Below are 18701 nucleotides of genomic sequence, written 5' to 3'. Positions count from 1 at the left end.
GCTAATATTGCATGTTCTTCAGTATCTTAAATCAGAACCTTATTTTAGTACTTCAAGGTTCTGAAATGCCAAGACTGAAACAAATATCAAGAAGCCAGAACATGGCATATTTCTGTATGATATTCAAAGCTAATTATTAGCTATGTCAAGGAGGTCTGGAGTTATAATAGTGAAGTCATTAGCCTGACTTTTTATAACCTATTATTTAACTGCAGTGTAGCATTAAAGAGTCAACTACTCACATTATCTGCTAAGGTGGAGACATTTATGACCAAACAGAAATTCTATACGGTTTGGTTTTCCTGACATTTTGCTCAGCTGTTTGCTGCATATTGGAAATCATGATTATTAAATTGTTTGCCAAATTCATTATAAAGATTAATGAATTAGAGAAATATACTTTACCAAAAATTACACTTAACAGGGATGAGTCTATGTCTTAACAACAGTACTGGTGCAAAGAAGGAAAGAGAATTTAGGAGTAGAGAACTTCCTACTGTGAAATGAAGTGACTAGAAACAAAAGAAAAAAAATCTATACTTTTCCTTACCCAGGTTTTACTTTTATGGCTCAAATCTGAAATAAAGATAGATGAAATCTTCACATCTTTGCAATGAAAATGTTTTGAAACTTTATCAGAATTTCATCTTTCTGTCTTTTTGTGCCATTTATCATCTAGTTCGTTTCAGTCAATGACAGCTCTATAGTGATCTCCTGTTGATGTGAAAAGAGCTTTTTTCCAGTGTCATGTCACTCAATCCATCTATTTTTATGCTTCTTCAGATTTGTTTGCTAAAACATGAATGTTAAGATTTTTCAAAATAATAAGCATCTTTCTGAATCAGCTTATTCTGTTCTCATACACCTTAACTTTTCAGACCTTATTTTATGTGAAAATTTTACATGTCATGAGTTACCACTGTAAGTTGAGAGTGAATTTTCCAACTAAGCAGAACATTTTTAGTGTTGCAAAATACCAATAACTTTAGCAGCCATGTATATTTGATGTCAAGAAAAAGAAAGAGGATTAAGAGTTGGAATAATTAGAATTGGAAACTAACTCACACTGAATTCTGGTGGAAATGAATGGGTGAGTTTTTGAGAGAGACTTTTAATCATCCCTTTTATCAATAGTGAGTCTCTTCACCTCCTCTGCTTAAGAACTTTCTTTTTTTCAGACATTTCCTTCCCTTTTAGACTTTGAACTGGTTCTTCTAGTCCTAGCAATGGGCAGTTTAAACACACAAATAAAATCTAATGTCTTTGAAAAAAAACCTGAATAGGAAAAGACAATTCCTTTGACAAAACATGTGATACTCAGTGTAAGGTTGAGAACAAAATTAGTGTGTGCAATGGACATCATCCCAGCCCAGTGCCAGTGAATGAACCAGCAATCCCTGAAGTAAAATTCGTGACTTTCTAAAAACTTTAGCTAAGTGCTGTAACAAATTGGATTTTTGAATTAGGCTTGTAAGGGATTCATCAAAATTGCCTGAGCCTTAGAGCTCAGTAAATTGTGCAGCTCCTTGGTAAGACGCTTGGATAGAGGATGGAAAGGATATGATAGACCCTTGAGAACATAACAAATTTAGATCATTTCTGACACTCAGAATGAGGAGCAGCTCAGTGGTAGCTGCTTAAGTAGGCAGATATTCCATTCAGTTTTATTTTATCTTAAAAAGGCAACCTGTATCTGATACCAGAAACTTGGCATCATCACTGATAATACATTGATCTATACATGGTGAGAAATTACCAGAAATGGTTTAATGTCTTTAACACAAAAATGAGGAAGTGTCAGAGCTTTTAGAAATGCATGTAAATTTTGAACTACCCAATTTTCAATCTACAAATACTTTTTTTTACAGGAATAATTCCATCTGCCAATGTGCTAGAAGAATAGTTAGTTTTTTCCCTCAGTGCTATTTATCTCATTGTAATAAAACAGCACTTCCACCCCTACAGATCAACACTGATATCATATCACTGGTAATAGAAGGTACTTCTGAATCATATGGAAGATCAGTATAATCGAAAATCAATGATCTAAACTGAGGCTGGTTGTTCTATAATGTGGTTTATGTAATTTGATAATGCCAATCCTAATGGAGTTAAATATAATCCATCGAAATTTCAGGATGCAAGGGTCAATAGGGAGTGCAATGCTTCACTTCCCAGCAATTACCACTTATTACTGGGGCAGTGCTTTTGCTTTGCTGTTCTGCTTGCCTCAATAAATAATATTTGGAGACCCTGCAGCTGCAGTCAATAGAGTACAGTTTTATTGTCACAGCTTCATAGTCAGATCAATACCAACTCTTCTGAGACACGGGAGAGAACCACCACACGCCAGTCTAATGAAACCATGTGTTTTTATGATTCTGAAATTATACATTTTATTCATTGCTCATGCTTAATGTCACTGTTGCTTTTAATAGGCCCCTTTTGACTAAACTTTTATGTGCCCTTCACATGACATTTATGTGTACAAAGAAAGGGAATTTGTGTTCTTAAAATGAGTTATAGTGAACCAAAATTGCAAACATTTCCTGATTTTTTTGTCATGTCGAGTTCAGTTACAACATTTCCCTACACTGCTGTTGCAGGGTTTGAGAATAAACTAGAAAATAATAAAAATGTCTAAGTGGACCTCATGCTGCCATTTAAAATCCACTGAAGCACAATGTAAACTTCACTCAGGAGTGTGATTCTGCATTGGTTAAAAACTCAATCATTTGAAAATATGTCCAAAAAGTTATCTGCATCTTTATGAAAATTTACATGTTACAGCTTACTCCGAAAACATTGGACTCAGTTTGGCTGTGCAATTCTAAAAGCTCAAAAGATTTAAAGGAAGAAGTTCCATCAAAGGAACCTAGGCTCAATTCAGGAAGAACATTTAAGATGCAAGTTAAAGTCTCTTGTGTGAGCACCAGTAGTGATGTGAATAAGCATCAGGGAGCATCATTCCATGGAAACAATTTTCTTTACAATTATTTTTCAACTATTACTTTTGTTTTTTACATTTCATGCCAGTGATGATTTGTCACAGGATTATAGAAATAAGGTGATCAGTCATTTCCATTGGGTTAACATAGACTTCTTTCAAGGAATGCTTTGGAAACGTCAAAAGCTCAATTTTTGCTGCTGTTAAAAATCCCAGAAGATGTATAGACACTGAAAGTCTGTTCAATGATTTAAAGTCAGGTAAAAAAGGGTGAGGAAGGATTTCAACATTTCTTTAAAACAGAGACCCTCTTTCCAACACCTTCAGGATGGAGTTTTCCTTTGCAGTAGCGTAAATATTTATAACACTCACCACCACCTGCACAATCATCCCCATAAACTGATATGCTCTCATAACTACTGGTAATGAAATGTGTTTTACACTACAAGCCTTTGGCAATGTGTCTGTGCAGCACAGACTTTATCAAAACAAGAGCACCAGCAAGCTCCAGCCACTGCTGTGGCACAGCCACTGGCTATTTTGAGGTGTTTTCTTTCCCAAACAGGCATCCCACGTGCACATATATATGTATACAAGACTAGAGGAAGCAGTGTTGCTGCCTTAGAAACAGTCTTGGGATTCAAGTTTTATTCCTATTTTTTCCCCACTGATTTATTGTTAAACTTTTGGGAACTGTATCTGAAGTTGACACTTGAAAAACAGAATATTGATACCTTATTATTTCCTCTGCTTTGAGATTAATAAATAAAAATGGCATGTATGATGTAAACACTTTGTGAATAACATTTATATGTGTCTAGGCTTTTAAATAACTATTTTGGAGCAGAAAATGTATAGTAACTTCATTTTAGAATAACAATGATTGTTCTGTTTAGGACACCTATGTTACCAAAGCAAAGTTACTTAACTCCTTCAGCAACAATTTGGGACATCTTCCAACTTTTAATGATTCTAGAGCAATTATGAATTTGAATAATAATGTCTAACCAGAAAAAATAAAATTAATAAATGTCTTAATTTCAAATCTCTCCAGAAGGCATAATTACTTAAAATCATGTCTGAGATCCAAAATTTTGTTTATCATGTATGGCCAATCTTTGTGGTTTTTTTGGTGGTTATCCAGATTCATATAGTTTCAAAACCTTATAAAGGAATAAGTAAGATAGAGTTCCAGATTTGCAATAAAATTTTGGCAGAAAAGACATTCATCTTTATGTTCAACAGTAAAAATCTTCTCATTGTATATGTATATATATAAAAAGGCAGCTAGTTTTGCACACTGAGGACTTAATCTGGATAAAGACCATACGATAATAAAAGCTGATCTCACTGAATACAATAGAAGTCTCTTGCACTGGTTACAATGGATGTTGGATAGGGTCCTAAAGGAAAATGGAGACATTTATCCAATGAAGCACTTAAACATGAGAATAGTCTCACTTAAATCTCATTGAAAACCTCTTAGTTTTGATTTCAGCAGGATAATTTGCAGGATGAGCAATGACTCTATGATCAGGGATAACAGAACAAGGCCTCGGGTGCCATACACCTGGAGCAGACCTTTGTGCCAAGGACTGCAGAGTCTGCTCCTCATCTTTGAACAGCTGCAGTGGCTGAAGCAGAGCTGAGGAGGAGCTGCCAAGCCAGGGTATGGGGTGAGTGTCACACATCTCCACTGCATCCCAGGAGGCGACTGATCCCTGTGCTACACCCTGCACAGGGTGGGGCTGTTCCCAGCCTCGCCCCACATCGGTTCTGCTGCTGAACCTGGTGGGCCATTCAGACAGGTGCTTATTCCATGCTGAAGAACACCCAAGAAATTTAAATGTGGGACTTCTCCCCTTCAGACCATCTTTGTAACAATTTTCTGAGTCCATGATAGGGCAATTTTGTATGATAGAACAAGTTGTATTTTAGCAAGATCACACAGGATGGCAGATGGGAGAATAGTGTTTCGTTATGAATTTGTAGAGGTGAACAAGAAAGCACAGCTTATCCCAACATTGAAATAGTCCATACTGTAAAATCGAAGAGTAGGATATTATTGTAAATTTCAAATCATAATTCTTTTAAAGAATACCAAGTTATTCCTTAGTTATCAAGGGAGTGCACACAGTATGTGTAGAGATTAAAACTATGCAGTACTTTCTCTTTAAATGGTCATATATAGGTATTGATTATTCAGTGAAAATTGAACAGGTAGAAAAGTTCTGCTTTGACAGTCCTTGTATCCTTGACATACAAATCTTGCAGGTGGAAGAAACACAAAATGAAGAAACTACATATTAATTGCTGAGAAGAGTCCAAGAGCAGAACAGGTACATTTTTGTGTGATTTTTATAATGAATCACATGACAAATGAGATGACTGTTGCATATGGAAGTTGTACCAGTATTTTTTCCTAATAGAAACATTTTTAGGTGAAGAAATGATCATATATTTTATGATGAAATCATATATTTTATGATGAAATTTTATGATGAATTATGGTCATATATTTTATTGAAAATGGCTATGCCTTGGGAAATGAATGGGAGCTTATATTGTCACCGAACATATTGAAAGTCACTAAGGACTATAAGTTAACTCCTTATGGTTCTCATTTGGAATGTGTCAAAGCATCTCTAGAACTAGATAATTCATTACGATCCAGTGCAGTTAAGCGCCTCATAAAGTTAATATTCAGCACTTGTATTTACAGCACTTTCACTTCAGTAGGTTTTTAGGCATGTAGTTTAATCCAAACTGGTGTTGACGCAATTATTTCATTTTGCCTTGTGTCAGTGTGAGATAATAATATTTTTCTTTATTGAATGTTTTCCCAAAGTCAGAGCATTAAGTCATGTTACAGCACAACAGAACAACAACTAAAAACACTCTATGCCCATGGGGGAGCACATGGCATTTATGAAAGGACCAGAACTTTCAGGCCTTTTCCTTAGTCTTCCAAGAAATAATATCTCTCTTCTGCTTTACAAAAAAGCATAATATGGGACTGGGGAAAAATTCCTTTTTTAATAGTTATTCAATTTATGCTTTGCTATGTAAAGGATTTACAGATTTTTCCATGCTTTTCATAACAAAGACCAAAGAATAGGCTGCAGTTTTTTTCTTATTTACCTGTACAGTACATAGAAGACAAGAAAATACAGTCCTACCAGTAAATGTCTGTTATTTGCTACTGTCTTACCTTTCTCCCCCAGAATGAAAATATTTTGACAATTAAGTGATATCCAGGTTTCCTAGATTTTGTTTTAGTGATTCCTACCATGATGCACTTCATCATTTTCCCTGTAAAATATAAAAAAAAAAAAAAAACAAACAAAACTTCCTTTTAAAAACAGGCAATGGTTCTGATCTTTATATTGTTATATTGTCCTTTTATGATGCAAACATTGAAAAAAAGAATACCTTAATACTTATAAAATGCTAGCATATGATTTAATTTAGATGAAAAGAATGATCAACAGTGTTATTGAAGTAACCATGGTGTAAAAATATGTGTGGGAATGTTTCTAGTAAGAAGAAATTATTTTTTTTGCATTTTTGTTTTAAACTGCTGGAGTTTTTAATTGTATCAATTGGCCTAAAAAAAGATAATGCCATTCTGTAAAAATCCTATTATGAAGAAGGAATAATGATGATAAAGTACCTTTAAAATGCTTCTATGTAGAATTGTGTAAAATTATGATGTTTAAAAAGAAATAGAATTATGATATTGTCTAAAGTCCATTGCAATTATTGCTTGAAGTCACAGACAATTACGTATGATTTGAGGTGTGCAGTTACACTAGTTCTGGAATTAATTCACGCATTGGTTGTTTTACGTATACTTTGTGATTCTGTTCAGTGTCACAAAATATATTGAAAACTCTTAACACCTTTTAAAACTCGATTCACTTCTGATGCAATAACAGAGATTGGTCCAATAAAGTAGAATGAAAATCTATTTGTGAACCTTTTTGCTGAAGTATATTAAAAAAAAAAAACTCCTGTTATTTGAGCTTACCTTATAAAATGTTTACATGCCATTAAATAGTACTAACATCTCCTGTGTAAATTAAATGGGCTGTGATGTTCCCTATGTCCTAAAGAGTAGTAGTACTTGAGGCTATAAAAATACCTTCATGTAATAAATCAAATACTCTGCTCCTAAAACTGGAATTATAAAAATAAAAGGATAAAATCCCAGCCTAATTAGCTTGTCTGTACATGCATTGCTCTGCAAGCACTATAAACAAAAGTATGTTTAAACTACACTAGTTCCGAGCACTCAGCATATTTTAAGAGCTAGTACCTGGTGCAGGAGGGAGAATTTACTTGTCAGAATAATTTTGAGAAATAATTTTAAAGTGTATGTGCTCGTTTGTTAAAGATTTTCCCATCTATGTAAATAAAAGGTAGTGGGTAACCTGTTTTGACAGTGTAGAATTTTGACACTGCTCTAAATTCAGAGGGGAGGCAGGGAGTTGAGGTAAGTTGATCCTTTTAATACTAACTTAAAATATTTGCTTTCATCTATTTACTGATGTGTATGAGTAAAGCAGCCTAACCTTGCATGAAGGCAGGTACAAATGTTAGGCTGAACTAGAAACCTTTTTTTTTCCTCAGCTTGCATGTTTCTGCATGCCTTGATAGTTTCTCTGTTACATTCCACTGAACCTTTTGCAAATAAAGTTTGCCAGCATGACACTTTACTAAACCTTTCTGTTTTCATTTACTTTCACTTTTGGAAGTATTTTTTGCTCCAGCTGTATAGAGAAGTGGTATCTTTAGATAAACCTAATCTACAAAGAATTAAATGTATATTGTAGTGGCTGAGGGGAGCTCACCTGATGAATTTTCAGCTAGAAATTCTTTTCTGTCTACTACAAAACTGTCTGCTACAAAACTGAAATTTAGGTAAGAGCTGAAAGAATTATTTCAGTGAGGAGTAGCAGCTTTATAGGGCTTTTATTTTCACATTGAAACATAATTGGATATTAATTGACTCTATATGCAATAAGCACTATGAACGTGACATGCCTTATGGTTTAGGTCTTACCTAGACTGATCCTTAAATGAGTATTTATTGACTATATCCCCACAAATTGTAGTATTTGATGTTACAACTGTTCCCATGTGTGTCAGTAGCTGGTATAACAAAGTGCTGGGAGGCTGCAGCCTGCACTGCTCTCCATTTCCTTGAAGATGAGCACACGAGTGCTTCAGATACAAAGCCAGCTTGTATCAGCATCCAAGAAAAATAAACTTGAGCGTGTAACTCTTTAATGATACAAAAAGATTAAAGAGGTTGAAAGCAAATCTCCCCTCTGCCCACCAGGGCTTTGTAGAATCTCTCCTCCCTGATGCTTTCCCACCCAGCAGCATTGGTGCCCTTGGGGGTTGTAAAGATCCCAGTGGGGACCCCCTGTGATCCACAGACGCCTCATCCTTGTCCCTCCATCCCCTGCCGGCCTGGGAGGCCCTTCCCTGGCTCTCAGTCCCGCTGTGGGGTGGCCTGTGGGGCCGGCACTGCTCAGGCCCCCGTGTCCACGCGTGCTGGTGGCACCGACCCCAAACGACCCAATCCTCCTTTTCACGGACTTCCCTCACAGGCCCCAAGCACTTTTGTCTTTCCCCAGGGCCCACAGTAAATGACAGACAAAGGTAACCAGCCTGAACGTCCTGGGAGGTGTGTGGGGCTCTCTGCTGGCACTGCCAAGGCTGAGGCACTGCTGTGGTGCCGAGCTGGCCCCTCTGTGCTCCGGGGGTGGCCATGAGCCCCTGGGCTGGGCTCTGTGCTCCCAGCAGGGCACAGCTGGAGGCCGAGGGCACAGCTGGAGGCTGGGGGAAGCCTTGGGAAGGTGATGCTTTGTGCTTTTTGTGCTTTGTTCCTCTGGGCAGCCCGTCCATGTGGGCGCTGGGGACCAGGCCCCAGCAGGGCTCATGGGGAGCGCTGGGGATGCCCTGGAGCCCAGCCCCTGGAGCCCAGCCCCTGCAGTGGGTGCGGATTCAGGGTGGGGGCTCCATGGGAAGCAGCACACAAGGACCAGGTGAAAATAGCTGGCTTATTGCTGGTTTTCTTGTGTGCATTTTGTTGGGTACATAAAGTTTGTGCGAGGTGGGGCCTGCTGTTTATGCCCATGCCAAAAAGTGTCCGTGTTTTCAAAAGAGAAAAGAAAAAGCAGGGTGACTGTGTAAATGGGCTTTTGGGGTCTGTGCTGACAGGTTTTCACAAGGATTTTTAGGTGCATTTGTACTCTCAGCCCATTTAGTAGTTCAAGTTAGTTCTATGAAGCTCCCTTTCCAAATAGGGTAAAAGAACAGATAGGTGTCCTTTGCAGTTCTAAATTGCTGTTTCTTTAAAAGGTACTCCTAATGTACATGAATAAATGAATTTATAACTATAAATTATTATTCTGATATCATGAAAAGTTTGAGGTCTTAATATCTTTTACATGTGTAAAACACTAATTTTACCAGCAGCAAGTACTAATTTACTTGTAAGCAAGCTGTGTTTGTCTCTGCACACTGATGTTATTTGCCCAATAGCCTGCAGTGTGTGTACCCTGCTGCCCTAGCCCAGAGCTGCCTGTAGCTGCAAGAGGCAGGAGGGGCTGCAGGGCTGTGCAGGTAGAAGCCAGGTAGGGGCAGGCAGGGAGATGGGAAAGGTTAGGCCTTTTGGCAGCTGATCAAATCTGGGTGGATTGATTGTATCGTGACACTTTGACACATAAATTGTATGTTTGTAAGTGAACAGGCAACTGCTGTAGTTATGTTGTGAGTAGTGATCTCAGTGTGGCACAGCTTTGAATTCATTTATATTTTCAAATAAATCTGAGAGGAATAATGTGCTTCTCTGTGATAATTAAGTTCCTTTTATCTTGGAAATCATTATCTGAGAAAATAGATGGGATCATAACTGTTAAGGTAACTTCAGAATTGCCTTCTTGTTGTCCTACTTGGCCCGATGCACGTGTGTGTGATGGTAAGTACAGTTGGTGAAAGGCATTATTAAATTTCACAAGTGAAATGTGTGTCTTGGATGACCTGAATAACAGAAACCAGAGGAAATAACATGTAGAAAAGCATGGAAAAGTGAAGAGTCCTTTGATCATGAGGGAGGTGGAGATGAAGAAGGGGCATAATGCTCTGTGTTGTGAGGTGCAGCTGGGTATGTGAGAGCAGAGTGAGCTCTGTGGCAGCACACCTTGGCTTCTGTATGGTGATAGTGTTCTTCTTGTATGCCTGAATACACAGTGGTGCTTGATAATTTTAATGACTTGTTACATGATGCTGCAAATGTGATTCTTGATTAACTTACGTGCCCCAGTGCTGAGTTGTAGTTACAGCCTTTCCTGTACATTTTCCATTGGAGCAAAGCCGAGTATTTGGGTTGAATTATGGATGAAATGTTGCTAGCCAGTTCATTCCTAGTTCACTATAGGAAACCTGAGATGTCATCAAATGTGTATTTCTTAATAGGAAGCCACATATTATTTTCAGGCAAATTAAATTTTAATGTTACCAAAAAAACTTGATCTGTCCTTTACAGAAAATTATACTATTGTATTGTTGGATGGGTTGTGGGAATGTGTATTGATGCATGGATCTCAATTATTTTAATTCCACTATCAGGAGCAGTCCTATGACTATAATAATGCAATTCTCTTTAACACAGTCTGTAAAAATGCATTGATTTTATAGCTCCCTAAACTGATTACATTAATATCTGTGCATAATTAGTTTACACATTACTAAATTACTGACAGATTAAAAGTGAAATAGTGCAGTTCATACATGGCCGCATAACTGCCAGAAAGGAAATTAATATGGATTCAAATGGTCCTTGGAGACCTGCACTGAAATAGCAGAAATCTATAAAGACTGCTTGCGTTAGGAAATTTCCATCACCAACATGTTTGTGGTTGATGCTTTTCTAAGTCTGTTAATATGGGTAAAAATTTAGTACAGGAAATGATGTTTGAATGATGCTTTTACTGTTACCAGCTCAAGAATGTGTTTATTAAAAGTAAACTCCTGACTTAAATGGCAATTACATTGCACATGAATATGAATTTTTAAATACTTTTTTAAGTGTTCCTAATGAAGTGGTAGTAGTATAAAGTAGCTACTACTTAAGAAATGTTTGCAAATTGTATTGTTTTTAGAAACTATAAAAATTGAGAACTTGCTCTTGGTGCTTCTCCCTCAGGCCAAACACACATTAAAGGAGATAACCCTGTATTAAAACTTGATCTGTTTATACAGCTTCAAACTCCTCCAGATGATTTTCTGTTATTAGAAGAGTTTTGACATAAATTGTGCAGCCCAGCTTTATGCACAATTCATTAAGAGTCTACAGGCTTTTATTTTTTGGATATGTCTTGTTGAAGACTGGGTTACTTGGATGCCAGTTCAAGCTATCATTATGGAAAGCACTGTAAAAAGAATTGGATGTGTTTCTTACAGATTAGTTATAGCAGAAAGTTGTGTAAAGATGATTTTTTTGCCTTTTTTTTTTTTTTTGTTCATAATCTCCTCAACCTTGTTAGACCTGTGTGAAATATGACATTGAAAAAAAAAAAAGGAAGTGAGAGACTGATGAGACTGATGCAAGCACTGCTTTTTGTTGTAGGCTTTGGTGAAGGCTGGGTGTGACCTCAGGGAAAGGGTAGCATTCGTTAGTTGAACAGGATGGCAAGGGTGAAATGTTACACAGAGCTGCAGCCAGATTTACTATCTACAACTGAATGCAAAATGGAAATGCAGATGAATTTAGTCTCAGTTGTGTCTCTTGAGGCAAATGCCCTCCAAGGTCAACCAGCATGATGTGCATAAGGATCTGGTTTCTTGGAAGTCTCAGTATTTATAGCTTCTATTGCCTTTAGCAGAAGTTGTGGAGGTTGGTGGCTGTCAACTCTAAAGCCATGTTACAAAAGCAGAGCAAATCTGTTTTGGGGAGAGGAAGATTACTGCTGCTTCTCTGCCTTGTTCTTTCTTTAGTGTAGCATTTAGTTCACTATTTCTTACTGAGCCTCAAAAAAATTAGATTTGTTTATAGAGGATTTGGGAAGACAGTACTAAATATGCCTCTTTTCTAGTGTTCCTGTAGTTTCTCAAGTGGGTTCATTTTTTTCTTTTTGAGAGAACTCTTTTTGGTTCTTTTAGAAACATTCTCTCTTTAAAATTAAACCTATAGAATCATAGTATGGTTTGGGTTGGAGTGGGCCTTAAAGAACCCTGAGTTCCAACCCCATGCTGTGGGCAGGGCCACCTTCCACGGCATGAGGTTGCTCCAAACCCTATCCAGCCTTGCGTTGAACACTTACAGGGATAAAGCAGCCACAACTTATCTGGGCAACTTGTGCCGGTGCCTCAACACCCTCAGTATGAAGAATTTTTGCCTTATGGGAAAAATCATCTAGATTGACCTTTTTTTTTCAGTTTGAAGCCATATAGCCCTTGTATCTCATCCCTCTACACCCTTTTAAATTGTCCCTGTCTTGTATGTCCCCTTCAGGTACTGAGAAGGTGCTCTAAGGTTTCTCTTGAGCCTTCTTTCCTGCAGTCTCAACAACCACAACACTCTGTCTCCACAGGAAAGACCCTTCAGCTCTCTGATCATCTTCAGGGACAAAGTTCAAATGACAGCTGTTTAGAGGTACCAAAGTTTCATTATGGATGTGTTGCTTTTGCTTGAATGATAACAAATATGTGGCTTTGTCAAATACAGATGTTGTTTTTGGTTCAGGATTTCACATGAAGTTGCCTGGACATTGCATTTTGGAGGAGATAGATTTCATGTTTAAGTTAATAACAATTTTCACACTGTGATCCATTTCACTGAAGTAGTCATTGTGACTTGTTAGAATTGTATTTATGTTTATGTTTGCATGGTAAGTACTTCAAATTCGGCAGTCTTTGCTGGAATTAATCACATGTACAGGCTAATTTACTTTCTGGATTTGGAATTAAGGTGGATCTGCATGAAACATGATGATTTTGTTTGTAAGTATTTTTTGGTAAACGTTTCCATCAGTTATAACTCATGCAGTGAGATGCCATCTGGGAGGTCTGCCAGGTTTCTGCAGTTGGCAGACCTGTTGTGCGTTACTGTGGCACTGCTGCTGCTCTGGCTGAACCAGCAGGAACTGCTTCGCTCTTGCCAGTTGCTGGTGCACTTGCTGTCACACTGGGCTTGTGGACAAAGCCGTGTCCAAAATTGCTGGGAGGAAGCGAGGACTGCATGTGGATCTAAGAGACAAAACTTCATGAAGCTTCAATTTTGGTGTTGGATATTGGGAAGCAGAATGAAGATGAACTGTACTTTTGCTTGCTTGTTGTTCTTAAAAATTATTTTCAAGAGCAGAAACATCTTTTTTCAGGGATAGAAAACTTCTGCAAGATAGAGCTGTTATTACTTGCTGTATTAACAAATACATATTATGCACCAGGATTTTTGGCACCAAGGCAGCCCTGTGTTTGAATGATGTTTCAAGTGAAAAGAGGCAATGTTACAACTGCTGTAACTTCCTTGTTTTAGGCAGAATTTTGAAACAGCTGTAATGCTTAATATAGTGTAGATATAGTTTTAATGATATTGTCAAGTAACTTTTAATGCATAAGGTATTTAACATGACCAGCCATCTCACTTAGAACTACTTTGTGGATCTTGAGTGCTTTGTTTTGGCGATGAGTGTATCTTGGTAGTGTTATTAAGAATTGAGTAATTCCTACTTTAGGTTCACATCCAATAAATTAGTCTAAATGTTATTCTTGATATACTTTTCAAATTTCCTTTGATTTTAAGTGATATGTGTCTCCGGGAATTATTTTCTTTGTCAAAGAGAAAAGTTTTGTTTACGTGCATTGTATGTCTTCATAGTAACGAAATAAAAGGCAAGATTAGATTAGTACAGTTTTATTTGTTACATTATCCATCCATGACTCTATAGGTCTTGAAGTTGTATCTTTTCTGCTAAGATGAAATTGCACAAAAACCCTCATCCCCAAGAAAAGAAAAACAAAACAACAAAAAGCAGCTTTCCACTTTTTTATTTATTATGAGCTTTACACTGCTAATGCAGAGTTAAGATTGGTTAGAAGCTGGTCACAAAGACTGTTTCTGTTTAATGAGGTATGTGAGTGTTGGAAGAATTGTGAAACATTAGACTGCAGTTTCCATAGATGTTAATTTGACATTTTTACAGGAGTATTCTTTTTGCTTGTCTGTATCAAACAGATCTGTAATTAAGTAATTCTTTTGTTTTAGAATTTCATTTGCTTCAGTACATTCTGGTTTTCATATGGTCTCTTGTAAAGCTCATATAAAGGTTGCTGGATTCAGATAGTTTGAGCATCATTGTTTTACCAGTTCTACTGGTTTCTTCACAAGTCTTACAACTTCAGAGGTTTTCCTCCTTGTATTAACTTCAGGAAACTTAAGATCATGAAAGCTGAGTTCCTTACAATAAGAGGGCAAATTAAATTGGCAGATCAGTGTTTGCTGCTAAAGTTGCAAAGGTTTCCCAGGTGATACATGATTAATGTCATCCTGAATGGCTCAGACTTTCTATTTTCTAAGTAGAATGATCTTGAAAAGTGTGCTGGCTGGAAATTAGATCATAGCGGAATAATCTTTCCCATTAGAGTATTTCCATAAATGCAAAAATAAATAAGAACTAGGGAAATTGCTTTGGCGTTGCAGTGTCCCCTCTTCCTGCCCCAGTTCACTCTGTGGAGCCTATTTTGAAATTTCTCTTATATTATGTGTAAGTTGAAGGGACCTGATCTTTTTCTTACAAAAAACAGTGATAAAAAAATAGAAGTGTGCTTCAATTTATTTCAATATTGAAATTGCATAATCAGGTCTGTGTAAAACCGTATTTACAGCTGTTTGGCAAATGGATGAAGGAAGTTTGCAGCCTAAATAACAAACTGCACAGACATAGCCCTCCATTAAGAGTTGCTTGTGTGAATGTATCAGATTTCCTGGAATGTAAGCCCCATTAAAAAAAAATATTTGATATGCTGTAAATCTCATTAAAGCACTGAAATGAACCCAGGTATTTTTTTAATATTTTCTTCTACTTAGCAACATTTGTAGCAGTACTTTCAAATGTATGGCTTCTTTCAGTCTATTTCTGCATGGTAAGGAGAAAGTTTGAATACTTGTTATTATAGCTTTTTTCTTGCAACAATATACTTAAAAGTTGTTGTGTCATTCAGATTCCTTCTCCTAATGATGCTGAATACACATCAGTATGCAACATGAAGATGCAAAGTGTAATTTTAGTGGCTGTAATTACATTTTGAATTCAAAGCACATTGCAAAAATTATTTGAATGTTTTCAAGAAAGTCGAAAATCCTACAACTGCTCCACTTCTACTAAATCCCTGCTCCTCTGAAACCAAGAAAATGAATATTCAATATTTTTTCCATTTAAGTCCCTTGACATACTATTGATTCACTTTATTTTCCCAACAATTTCTGACAGATTTCCCAGTGTGGATTACTTATGTGCTTTGATATTCATTTTGTGACTGCCTTTGAAAAGCACATAAAATTAGAACTGCAGCACTACCTGTTCACTGGAGCTACAAAACAGTGAGCACAACCCTTGGCATCACTGTGTTCACTACTACTGGTGTGTGCACTCCAACATACTGAGTATTAACTAATGGCAGAAAGTGTTGAAGATGTAAGAATTAAAGAATTCATTGGCTTGTGACAACATTATTGAAAAAAAATATAACATCTTAAAAAGCATGTTCCTTCCAGGTTCCTTCTCTGCAGGGTATATTTCAATTCTGTTTAGTCAGGACACCCTTTGGGTAGAACTGGCCTTTGTCCATTTCTTGATGTTCCCTTTTTGATAAGGGATTCCTTTCATGTGGAACTTCTGCTATATTACTCTTAGACATGGAAAGGTGCATATAAACTCAGAAAATTCTTGAAGCTGGCCAGTTCTTGCCTTGATACCTATGCTGGTGGTGAGGGAGAAGATTGACCTCAGGAATATGGTTTCATTTCAAATATGTGTCTTGAATTTTCTGCTGGTGAAGAATATTTGTTTTCTTATAATGATGGCCTGAACTCTGAGAATACATCCAGAACTTCCAAGTTCATGGCTCACCACTGTTTTCCAAACCGGTCACACAAAAGTGACTTCTTAGAGCTGTTGTGTTGACAGTGTGTAGGGGTGTCTATGCATCTATTGCTAAAAACTTTTTGATTTTGTCATTCCAGAATAAATGTGGTGGAGAGCTAGAAATCTGAAAGATAATTTGTTCTGTGAGCCCTAGTACAATAAGCCATGGTTAGAAGAGAAAGTTCTCTACTCCCCTGAGAGGAACAAGTATAATGTAACACTGGCCTTTATTAGAAGCCAGGGAAGCCACATGAGCTATCCACCTTGGGGCAAAACTCTACAGGAAAGGAGGATTTATTAGTTTTGCTCCTTCAGAACCTGCTTGGTTTGGTTTGGAAACACATTTCATTCACCTGAAGTAGGAACTCCTGTTACTGTAGGAAAAGCACACAACCAGCACAGAAATTGACTGGCTAGATTAGAAAACTTGGTATAAACAATGCTGTCAGATGTGCATGCTCTTGTGGAAAAAGGCTGGACAACATATTTTCATTCTTTCATTCTCCACTTGTATGTTCACAACTGTTTTTCACAACCAAGCTGCAGTTTTGGAGAGTAAATTGCTCATTGATATTGTCAGAAGGTAGTTAGTGTCTCAAATCCTGTGCTGCTACCATTAGGTTATTTCTGAGAAAGTTCACCTAGCCCAACCTCCTGCTCTGAGCAAGAGTGACTTCCCAGTTGGACAGAGTTCCTAATGATTTATCTGTCTAAATTCAGTAAATCTCAGAAGCTGGAGTTAACATGATCTCTCTAAGTGTCTGTTCTAATTATTAAAAACCTGTGTCTTTTAAGGCCTGCAAGATTTTCTGCAGAAATGCTACCTACTTAACCTGCATTACTGCTTGAAACTGATATTCCAAAAGTGGTTCCTTTCTGTGAGCATTCTGTTGTTCCACTTTTCTGGCTTGATGAGATCCCTTTGAATATAAAGTTCTTCCATCCACAAGCAATTTGGCATAATCTGCAAACTAGTGGATACCCAAGTTGCATTTCTGCTTGGTCATGTGAAATACCACTTGGATTTATCGTTTAGACATATAGAAAATTAGTCTGATTTAAGTAAATATTTCATCAGTCACTAGGATCTACTAAGTTTCTATGGTGGGAAAAGCATCTCTAGTAAAGGAACCTGGTAAAGGCTTAAATTGTAATTGTGGTTTGTCCATATAGTTCTGTTAATATCTGTATTCATGTAACCTGTAAAAATAATTTTGGGGAGATAGCGCAAGTCTGTCTCTGAATCTTCTCCTTGCAGCCATGATTGACTGCAATTTAGTACTTGGATGTGCAGTTTGGCAAAGAGGGTGTTTTGTACCTTTGAGGTTTCTGTATCTGCTGACACATAATCTGGAAAGCTTTGAATCTGAATCAGATCATTTGCTACCTCTAAAACATATAGCCTTTCATATTCCAAAAGACACATCTTCTGGCTCCATTTTTTTCTCTGAAGGCTTCTTTTCTTGTTCCTTGGTTATGCATGTCCTTAATAAGAGGGAAAGTAGTCTTTTATGGGCATCAAACAATATTCTCTAGGACGTGTGCTTTTGAGGTGAAGGTAGCACCAACAGACTCCAATGTGTTGTAGGGGTGTATTTGATCATATTCAGCTTCATTAACTAAAGCCTGGGAGAGGATTTGGGTTTAAACAGACCAGTCCTCAAAGAAGAGCTGAAACGTGTTCTTTCCAAGTATGATGTTGCATATATGTACTCAGAAGAATTAATATGAATTCAGCTCAGATAAAAAAGTTATAAATTTGCTTTCTGTTGTTAACTCTTGTGTACTGTTTGAGTACTGTGACTTAAATCTGTTCAGGAAAATGCAACCAAGTAGATGTTAACATCAAAAAACCCAAAACATTTTCCATTGTCCTTTCCACTTACTGTCTTTCTACTTAGCAAATCTAACAGAATTTAAAGGTGTATTTTAGCCATCATTCAAAACTTCAGTTTTCTCCTTTCTTTCTTGTTCATGTTTTCTTTTGTATTTTGCAATTTGCATTTTGCATGAACTTTTGCAGAAGAATGAGCTACCTACTTCTTTCTTATGTTCTCATGCAGGTCAGATTTAAATACCCAATCATTGATTTAGCACAAGAGGGATTTTTTTTTGTGTTAACTCACCCAGTAGCACACTTATGCCTTCATAGGTGAATATACTCAATATTTGAGAACTGTTAATACTAAAATTATTTTTGTCTGCTAATCTAAGAATAGAAAAATATTTTAAACCATACTATTCGTTCTGTATTTGTATCAATGCCTTTTTCTGGCACACTGTCAGAATTTTCTTTTAAGAAAATATTTTGAAAAGGCACCTGCTTAATGCCATTGGAGGCACTAGTTCAAATTGAACTGTTAAGTCTCTTATTTTTATGAAATAGTGTTCTCAGAGCTCTGGCAGTAATGATCTTAAATTAGGTGAAAGCTTAAAATGGGCAAGGAATGACTGCTTTAGGATACCATTCCATCAAACAGCTAAACATTATAATACATTTATCCTAAAAATGTCATTAGAATGCCTAATAAGATATTGTAGTTTATGCCTGCTTATGATTATTTGCATAGATTTTGTCAGGCTGCTAACATGCTTGA

At 36.9% G+C, this 18701-nt stretch overlaps 1 long non-coding RNA gene across 1 annotated transcript; it reads left to right on the top strand.

Moving 5' to 3' along the window:
* Positions 1–4301: 4301 nt before the first annotated feature.
* LOC119705776 lies at positions 4302–12605 on the top strand. The gene is made up of 3 exons (XR_005258308.1): positions 4302–4623; positions 5222–5286; positions 12474–12605. It is a non-coding gene; the product is annotated as an uncharacterized LOC119705776 (long non-coding RNA).
* The last annotated feature ends 6096 nt before the right edge of the window (positions 12606–18701 follow it).

The sequence above is a fragment of the Motacilla alba genome, chromosome 11 (assembly GCF_015832195.1).
Source record: "Motacilla alba alba isolate MOTALB_02 chromosome 11, Motacilla_alba_V1.0_pri, whole genome shotgun sequence".
Lineage (NCBI taxonomy): Eukaryota > Metazoa > Chordata > Aves > Passeriformes > Motacillidae > Motacilla > Motacilla alba.
This window is presented reverse-complemented; position numbering and strand designations above follow the sequence as displayed.